Consider the following 10216-nt stretch of genomic DNA (forward strand, 5'->3'; position numbering starts at 1 on the left):
TTTGTGCTTGACAGGTGCACGCCGAATGCTGCCTGGTCAAAGCAAATCTGAAAACATGTGAAAAAGAGTTCCAGTAAAATCAGTGTAACCAAAAAGTGAAAAAAAAAAAAGGCGATTGTTAATGTAAACGTGTTTAATGACAAACGAGAACAGTTTAAGTGAAAATTGCAAAGTTTATTTTGTTGTTTGAAGGAGAGCATGGCTCTGTATTATTATTTAAATGGGTCTAAATACCATTGTAAAATTAAGTGGGAGTGTTGTAATACATTAATTTAATCAATAGGTGGCACTGTTTTTCCCTTTATCCCTTTCTTGCCTGCTGTGACGTTGTTGTTCCCTGTGCACGCTGAATAAAGCTCACGTTAAACTTGCAACAGGTGTCTCACATTACCCCACTCTCCCCTACTGTAAAAAGTTCCCATCTTCAGCTTGATTTATTCCAGTTTGGTGAAACATCAGACACATTTAGTAAGTTTGGATCAACTCCTTGTCCTCAAAGATGAAGATGCATTTTAGAGTGCCGTGAACTGACTGTCTGTCCAGTGCACCTGTCACTGCAGGTGCATTCAAGGACCGTCGTAAATGTGTAATACAGTCCTTTCATGTCATTTCTGTGAATCAAGAGAATCAAGATACAGTCACAGTGGTCACGTCAAGAATGTTTCCTTTTGATTTTTTAGCAGTGACAGGCTGAATTAATTAACTTAAGATATTACAAAAAGCAAAAGTGTTAAAGGAGTGTTGACGATTTTAACTCTTGATTAAAGAGTACAACCATGATACCGATATCTGATCGACTATATTAATTATCTAAAGAGTGAAGACGTTCTGGCAAAAATCAAAGACTAAAATGTTTTGAGCTTTCATCTACTAAAACTAGACTAAAGCTATAAAGGGCTGAAAAGACTCAAATGTGACTAAAACTAAAAGGCAGTTTCGTCTAAAGACTAAGACTAAATCTAAAATAGACGCCAAAATCAACACTGGTTTCAAGTTGCTGCTTTATGCATGAAAGTCAGGTCTAAACAAAATAAGGAGGGGAGTGTGGACAAATGAGGTAGTTATTACAGCAGGTGCACCTGGTGAGACAGGCAGCAGAGAGGACTGATGAATGGATGAGTCACAGTAATGAGAGGATGTTTTGTGTGCAGCGACTATGAAGCGAGTGTATTCATGAACACAAGACTCATATCAAGTCATAGTTGTGCTGAAAATGACCTGCTGAAATCAATGTTGAGAGAGTATTGTTTCACAGTGCAAGACATAAAACATCCTCTCACATTGTCTAACAAAGGGACAGCATGTTGGCAGCATACGCAGGCTCAGCCAACAGCTGAGAAAACAAAGGAGAATGGAAAGAAGGCCCGTCTTCTTCATCTGAACCTCGCACTGCTGGAGAGAGCAAACACCAACAAACAGAGGCTTAAACCAACAGTAGTTCAAAAACTTCACTAACCATGTGTCATTAAAAAACATTTTAAACATTATTTTAAATCTCTTTTTCAAAATTATGAAAACTACACATATACATTTAGAAAGATCCCCTTAGTTTACCCTGTGATGTATACAGCATTACCTTATGACACTAAGGTTTTACCCTTATAAAGCTAGGGATACACCTATCCAACTTTCTAAATACTGATACCAATACTGATATACAAAAGACCTGGGCTTTGGTATTGGCTGATATGGATACAGATGCCAATACTGATCCGATCTGATACCAAGATTAAATCAGCACACTGAATTCCTCAATGGGAGAATCAGACAGGGAATCATGTTTTGGCAACATCAGGCTTTTTTTGACTTTGTAAACCAAAATAAAAGATAAATGTAGGGTTGCTGGTGGCCTAGTGGTCTAAGCGCCCCACATATAGAGGCTATACAGTCCTCGTCACAGAGGTTGCCAGCTCGACTCCCAACCAGCCGACCATTTCCTGCATGTCTTCCCCCACTCTCTACTCCCAACATTTCCTGTCTCCCTTCAGCTGAGCCCAAAAATATAAGTTCAAAAATAAAAATAATAAATAATCATAATTATAATAATAATAAGAAATATAATAATAATGATAATAACACACAAATCAATATATATATTTCAACTGACAGTTTCATTATTTACTGACACAATGATACAGTTCCTGTACTTGGGTAAGTAAATTGTCAAAACTGACAGGAAGTACAATTCAACAGTAAAGCTCTAAATTCAGCAGTGGATTAATCACTGGCTATGTTTACATGAGACTTTTAATTCATCTTTAATTCAGAATTAAAATTAAATCCTCTTTAAAAAGATTTAAAATTACCTTATAAACGCCTAATTCCGAATGAAAATGACCATTCCGAATTAAACTTAAATCCGAAGTCAGTGTCTGGTTTATTCTGATTTTAAATCTGAATTGAATAATTCCTCAATCATGTATACTTTCATTCTGCTTTGAATAAATTCTGGTCGTTCTGCGTATGCTCGTTCCCTTGTCCAGTCAAGATGACGAACATATTCCGCGCAGGTGATGAGGCTTTCAGCAGTGTGACTGCCCCCTGGTGGCTGGCTGCAGTATAGGTCAAAAATACACATCGTACGAATGTTTCTCACATCCGTATGCTGTGATGATATGTAGTTAGTATTTGACTGTTTTGTGTTCAAGGCCTCTTTTTCCTGAAAAGTTTCTTTTTCGTTAGTTATTACAGGTTAAAAAAAGGGGTTTTACTTCCTGTTTCCTTTGATTCACAGCCGCCGTGGAGTGAAACTTCAAAGGACACACAGCGTCTTGTGACGTCACGCTGTAGGGCGGAGCTTATTACAGTGGCTTCACCAAGCGGCAAACTCCGGTCTCAAACGATGAAGCCAATGCGGAAGTGATATAAACTGCAGTACATCGAGAATCCGCTTGAGGCTGGCTGCAGAAACACCGGAAACTACATAGATATGAATGGGAAAAAGACGATCTTTGCAGCATTAATAAACATGTTTACAGCCTGGTTCAAAAACTGGCTTGGCCCTATGAAGCTAATCTCTCTAATGGCACACACTGTACGGGGGGTGAATTTTTTTCTAACATGACGGTTAAGAAGATATTAAGATTATGAGTTTTGCCCAAATAAGGACATGACTGACGTGACTCCCGGTCGGGAACACACAGCCATTGGCTAAGGGGCTCACACTACGTGACACTCTGCCTGGTTGAGTTCCGCATTACCAATATGGCTGCTGCTGTCGATTTGCTTCAAAACAGCTCTCAGGAACAGATGGGTGACATCATGGATACTACGTCCAAATTTTATACAGTCTATGCTCCCAACCAGCCGACCATTTCCTGCATGTCTTCCCCCACTCTCTACTCCCAACATTTCCTGTCTCTCTTCAGCTGAGCCCAAAAATATAAGTTCAAAAATAAAAATAATAAATAATCATAATTATAATAATAAGAAGAAGAAGAAGAAGAAGAAAAAATATAATAATAATAATAATAACACACAAATCAATATATATATTTCAACTGACAGTTTCATTATTTACTGACACAATGATACAGTTCCTGTACTTGGGTAAGTAAATTGTCAAAACTGACAGGAAGTACAATTCAACAGTAAAGCTCTAAATTCAGCAGTGGATTAATCACTGGCTATGTTTACATGAGGCTTTTAATTCATCTTTAATTCAGAATTAAGATTAAATCCTCTTTAAAAAGATTTAAAATGACCTTGTAAACACCTAATTCCGAATGAAAATGACCATTCCGAATTAGTGTCTGGTTTATTCTGATTTTAAATCTGAATTGAATAATTCCTCGATCATGTATACTTTCATTCTGCTTTGAATAAATTCTGGTCGTTCTGCATATGCTCGTTCCCTTGTCCTGTCAAGATGACGAACATATTCCGCGCTGGTGGTGAGGCTTTCAGCAGTGTGACTGCCCCCTGGTGGCTGGCTGCAGTATAGGTCAAAAAATCCATCTCCCCCATTCATTTGAAAAGGGCTGCAGTCAAACTTTAAAAAATAAATACACCCCATACGAATGTTTCTCACATCCGTATGCTGTGATGATATGTAGTTAGTATTTGATTGTTTTGTGTTCAAGGCCTCTTTTTTCTGAACAGTTTCTTTTTCGTTAGTTATTAGAGTTTAAATACTGGGTTTTACTTCCTGTTTCCTTTGATTCACAGCCGCCGTAGAGGGAAACTTCAAAGGACACACAGCGTCTTGTGACGTCACGCTGTAGGGTAGAGCTTATTACACCGGCTTCACAGGCTCTGGCTGCACAATGGCGGCGCCCAGGAGCGGGATTTTTTGGCTTCAGAACCGTACAATGGGAAGAGGCGGAACAACGCTGTCCATTTTTATTGCCAGTCTATGGTGGGGACATATTCCAGGCTGATGTAGAGCAGCTGTTACACTAACCAGCTTTGATTCGCCAAAGTCCGGTCTTCCGCCTCCCTTCTCCAGTCCTCTATCTCTCTTCTCCTCCTCAGCTGATGAAAGTGAAGCAGTATGTTTGTGTCCAGCTGCTTATTCAAAACTATAATCAAAATCAAAGCAAAAGTTGTACTAAATTTGTGGTCTTCCATGTTGTAACGTAAAATAAAAGAAGCAGGAACTGGAGTCTGTTTTCTTCCGGTAGATGTAAATACGTCACGCCCGCCCCTGTCCAATCAGAACCCTTCCCAACCCCCAGACCTCAAGCGGAATTGAATAAAGACGATTAAACGTGTTTCCCATGTAAACCTCAATTCAGAATTACTATTTCCATGTAAACGCGAAGGAGAATACTTCGATTCCGAATAATTTAATTCTGAATAATTAATTCTGAATGAAAAAACATCATGTAAGCGTGGCCAATGTGTTTAAAATCTGCATCAAATGAAAAGTTAAATGAAAACATGAAACCACATTTCTGTTAAAGAATAGTTCAAACAAGCTTGCATGCACTATTCAATGGAGTACACCACAGGTCAAATATTTCCCTGATGACAGTCAAAATGGAGTCACTGCATTGTGATCTCGAACACTGTCTGCACCTTAATATCATTTGCACTGTTATCTATTTTCATTTTCATTGTCCATTTTAAACTGTCTCTGCACTACCTGCACTGTGTACATAGACTGTTTTTATAAAACTGTATTTTATTATATTTTATTGTATTTTATATTTAAATTTTAGATATTTAAAAGCTGGAAGAGAGAAACAGCATCTCGTTTTTCCTGTATGTCTCGTATATACAGTGAAAATTGACAATAAAAACCTTTGAATCTTTGATCTGTGGAGGTCCTTAGCGTGTAGCTCTGTGTGTGAGATGTAGCTGTTGTATCACCAGTGTATTGTTAGACCTGCCTTTTGTAATTCAGATAATAAGGTAATTGCAGATTATTTGTGTTTCAATAATCAGGGTTGTAATAGTCATGATTGTGTTTTCTTCATAATGGAGCAGCGCTGCAGCAGTATTCATTCAACAATTAACAACCTCATTTTGAAGTTAGGGAGTTAAGACAGTCAGACAGGTTGTAAAGAAGCCTTCAATTTATTTCATCTTTAAAAAAAAATACTTTTATTGGGAGTAAAAAATGGAGTGAGCACAAACAAACACTGAGGGCCTGATCTACTAAGATCCCAAATAACGAGCGCTAATTTGCGTGTGCAAATAATAATTTTGCACGTGTTATTTCTGGGCGTGTTGCGGGTGATCTACTAAAACTGTGTGCGCAAATGATAACGAGTGCAAAAGTGATGCGGATCGCCCTATTTTAATGAGGATTTTGCGTGTGCTATCGGCTGTCACCATGGAGAGTTTGAGAGAACAGAGTGGCCTTAAGGGATACATGAAGTTTGAAGCCATGGAGTTGGAGGTTTTAGTGGAGGAGGGAAATAAACACATCGGTGAACTCCAGCAGAGACATCTCAGTGTTAGAAACACGATTTGGGAGGCCATCTGTGAAAAGGTGAATGATGTGAGAAAAAACTGAAGATCTGACGATGAAATAAACGCATCTACTCTTCTCCAAAATGCAATCAGTGTTTTGATGGAGTTTAGAGAGCGATTTGATGAGGCTTAGTCTGCCACTCTTGCTCTAGAAAAGTTAGGCGTCACTTGGATGAAGACAGTCGCCTCACTGTCCCAGGGAGCAACTTTCGGGTGAACGTTTTCAATGCCTGATATCATCATCCAGCAACTGTCCCAAAGATTCACCAGCTTAAATGGAACTGGGAACATGTTTGAGTCAATTCACCCCAACACACTGCTGCAAGCACGAGATGAGGAGTTACGCAGAGCTGCCTGGCGCAGCTCAGTGAGCGCTCATTCTCCAAGTTAAAACTAACTAAAAACCCCTTGATGAGCACGATGGGACAGAATAGACTGAGTGGACATGTCATGTTATTTATTGAGAATGACAGATCAAAGAAAATGGACATATAGTGCATCGTGGACAAGTCCGCGGAGCTTAAGGCTCGTCCAGACAGTGGTGAGTAGGCCGAGTACTTCATATTGATTTTTTGTTTGTATGTGAACATGTGGGCCGCTGTGCCAGTTTGACTAAACTGTATATCTGTTGATACAGTGACCTACTGTGCTCTCATTATATGAAAAAGTTAAAGTGGGTGTCAGAATGATGCGGTCGCTATCCGTGGTGCTGAACTGCTTTGAATTTGTGTTGTTTTATTATTATTATTTTGTTCTCTTGGTTTGATTGACTAAAACATGTAGTAATGCTTGTAAGCCCAGCTGTTGTGGGCATGTTGTAAAGCGATGTTATGATGAGCTTTACAGTGACCGCAGCCATGTGTGCGTAACGCTGTGCCAGTTTGCACCTGCCTTTCAAACGTGCTAAATATAGATGCAAATACAGCGCTATCTGCTTCAGGTTTGATAGATCACATTGGGTGTGCTAAATTTTTTACATTTGCATCTCCTCCTCCCAGTATTTTGCACGTTCTGATGATCTACATGTGTTCTGCATATTCATGAAGGCAAACACGCTAAATGATTTGCGAGTGCTATTTTGCTCATTTGACAGACGCAATCCTCGGTGCTCTCGGTTAGTACGTCAGCTTTGCACGCGCTATCAAGTTTGCACGTGTTTTTATACACGCAAACCTTTAGTAGATCGGGCCCTAAGTTGAAAAACTGCAGTAAAAAATATAGAAATCATCTTCAACAGCAGATACTGTCAATGTTTTGTGTTAAGCATTTAGTTAAATTCAAGAAGAACTTTTGTGACACAAGAGGAGTGTGATACCACAACATTTGGTCTTGTTCCAAAACCATAATTCAATGGCAAGGATTAATACACAAGATCAAAGCAAACATACACAGAGTTTAGCTCTTCACTGGAACACTGCTGGATCCTGACATGTGGATTTGACTGCTGACTGATTGTCTTGACAGCACTGACCTCTGACTGAACCACCAGGAGCACAGTCCAAAAAGCAAGGAGGCAGTATTATTGGCTGTGTCAGACCCTGCTCTGCTGGGGTATGAACTTTTCTACAAAAAAGATTTGCTGCATAGTTTGTCAGTAAGCCATGAGAAGAGGGTAGATGTTGCAAATCCAGCGTGTTCCCTTGAGTTTACTGGATTAACATATTGTCCCGTGAGCTACCCCGAGTGCAAGCAATCTTCCAGCACAGCATACAATGTGGAAAATGCATTCTGCTGTGCTACTCTCTGATTTGTGAGGGTAACAATAAAATATGCAAAGCAATATACCAGATAAGAAGTAATGTAAAGGCATTGCAAATAGGGGATTTAAAAGTTTCTGTATTTCCATCTGGATAAGTGCTACAGTCCTCACTATGAGCCTAACCGGCCTTCCCTCAGTGCCGTGCTTCAACTCTGTGAGCTAAAATCAACCAAATTAATTGCAATGTCTGATTCCCATCCTGACAGACATGTCAGTGGAATTTAAATAAATGTAATAATCCTCCCTAGATATCTGTATTTCCTAACTCTTTTACAGTTTTGATGTGAAAATCATGACAAACTGTTCTACACACACTGAGAGGTCAGAGTTCTTTTGATCCAAAGGTCCAAAACATGTCCAATTAAAAAACGAGGCATGCCATCAACCTCTCTCCAACTCCAGACTGACACTTGACCTTGCCTCTGGTTGTGACGCCTCTTCAGGCTCAAAACAAACCCTCTTTCGAAAGAGACTTTTTATAAATATATATATATATGTCGGGACAGAGATGTGATCAATACTTCTTGTTAGGTCAGTCAGGTCAGCTGGATTAAGTCCAGTGAGGAGAACAAAGAGCTAGCATGGCACAAACTAGAGCTAGAGCCATTGAGGAGTTCCTATTGGTGTAAGTTAAGACAACATCTCTGACTAACAGGGTCTGCAGAGTTTTAGGTATTAACTTCAAGAAAAAGCACTTTGGGCTTGTTTGAATCAACAGTGGTTTCAAAACACCGCCAGGGAGGAAGATAAGTTTCTGGACTCATGTCAGAGAGTGAATTGGAGGAACTTAAAGTTGGTGAGAGCAATTTTAGAAACCAGCAAGAGTCAGATAGATTCTGAAGAATCAAAGGGAGGGACATGTCAAACATCAGCTGGAGTTCATAACATGAATTTGGGAGAGGAGTGCACCACAACAGCAGTCAATACTAAACATATCATATACGTTATATAACAAAACCTATCCCTGTCACTCATGTGCAACTAGGTTGTTAGTGTTAGCTCTATGCCCAGCCAGCCTGACTGGATGAAACGATGGACAGAGAAACAGATATCCTGAGTGTAGCTTTAACCTTTATAGAGCTCCATCTGGTGACTGGCTGCAGCACAGGTCTTAAAGCCCACCTCCTCCATGTTAACAGATGGAACATGGGTTGAACTAGAATGTTATAATGCATCAAATAAACTTTTCTCTAACCTGCTTTCTGTCATGGCAGTTAGTTCACATCAAACTGATTTATGTGCACGGGTTGTTTTTCAGAGAAGTTTGATTTTATCAGACGAAGATGTTAAAAAGATGATTGTCTCGTATCGACCTGGGGGACCATTGACTTTTTCTCAGAGTGCTTTGGTTAGCAGAAGAGGTTTGACGTTAGGTCAGCAGCTCCACCAGCCAGATCGCTTCTGCACAACTAGCGCTGCAACGGGGCCCATGCACTTTGGCGGACCAATAAGGATCGTCCATTTCTGTCACTTTATTAAGCACGCAAGGTTAGAGGCAGTCTGATGACCATGACGCACACCGATACAATAACAATAATAATTTTAAAATAGCTCAGTGGGCAAGTAAGAAATTTGGTAAATACAATAAAGAGATATATTATTACTACTACTACTACTAATACAAATTAATAATAATAAGACTAAAAATAATAATAGTAATTATTTTGATATATTACAGATTAAAAATAAATAAATAAATATACTATAACTAAATACTAAATAATTATAATAATAGATGCAGCACAAACAGAACTCCTTTGTTCCTCATGTAATTAAACTGTATAACTCCTCACTTGGGGGGGGGGGGGGGGCTTAACTGGTGTTCCTTATCTAGACTTGTATATTACTGCTACTGTGTACTGTACAGTGTGTATATAACCTGTGACTTTTTTTATTTTGTGCATATGTGTGCTGTTTTTCTGTCCTTTGGTGTTACCTGCTGCTGGAATCTCAATTTCTTGAGGGAACCTTCCCAAAGGATTAATAAAGTTCCTATCTGTCTATCTGTCTATCTGTCTATGTTACGGCTTGAGCAATGGACTAGGACCCAAATGCAGAGTACAGGGAAAAAGTATTTATTAAGCAAAAACCAAGGTTCAACAAAAAGCGCCTTGCGGGTAAAAACAACTGAGAAAAAGTACAAAACTAGGAGTAAGACAAAATCACCGAAAAGGGGAAAAAGGTTCTATCAAAAACTCACAAACAAAAACTAGGAATCAATCCTCTGGAAACAACTCGAGATAAGTAAACAGAAAAGCGTGGCTTGAATCTCCTCAGGAGCAAGGCTACAACGGGACAAGGAGCATGCGGCTAGAGGAAAATAATCTGGCACTGGAGGAGTGTTTGGTGGTGGCTTAAGAAGCCAGTGCTGATGAGCAGATCAGGGACAGGTGTGCCTGATGAGCCTCACTGCTGAGGAGACCGGCCCCGCCCCTACCCATGCAACCTGCAGGCAGAGAGAGAGAGGGTTAGGGCAAATCACACAACAAATCAGGACCATAACAGTCATCTATCTATCTATCTATCTATCTATCTATC

The sequence above is a fragment of the Notolabrus celidotus genome, chromosome 5 (genome assembly GCF_009762535.1).
Source record: "Notolabrus celidotus isolate fNotCel1 chromosome 5, fNotCel1.pri, whole genome shotgun sequence".
Lineage (NCBI taxonomy): Eukaryota > Metazoa > Chordata > Actinopteri > Labriformes > Labridae > Notolabrus > Notolabrus celidotus.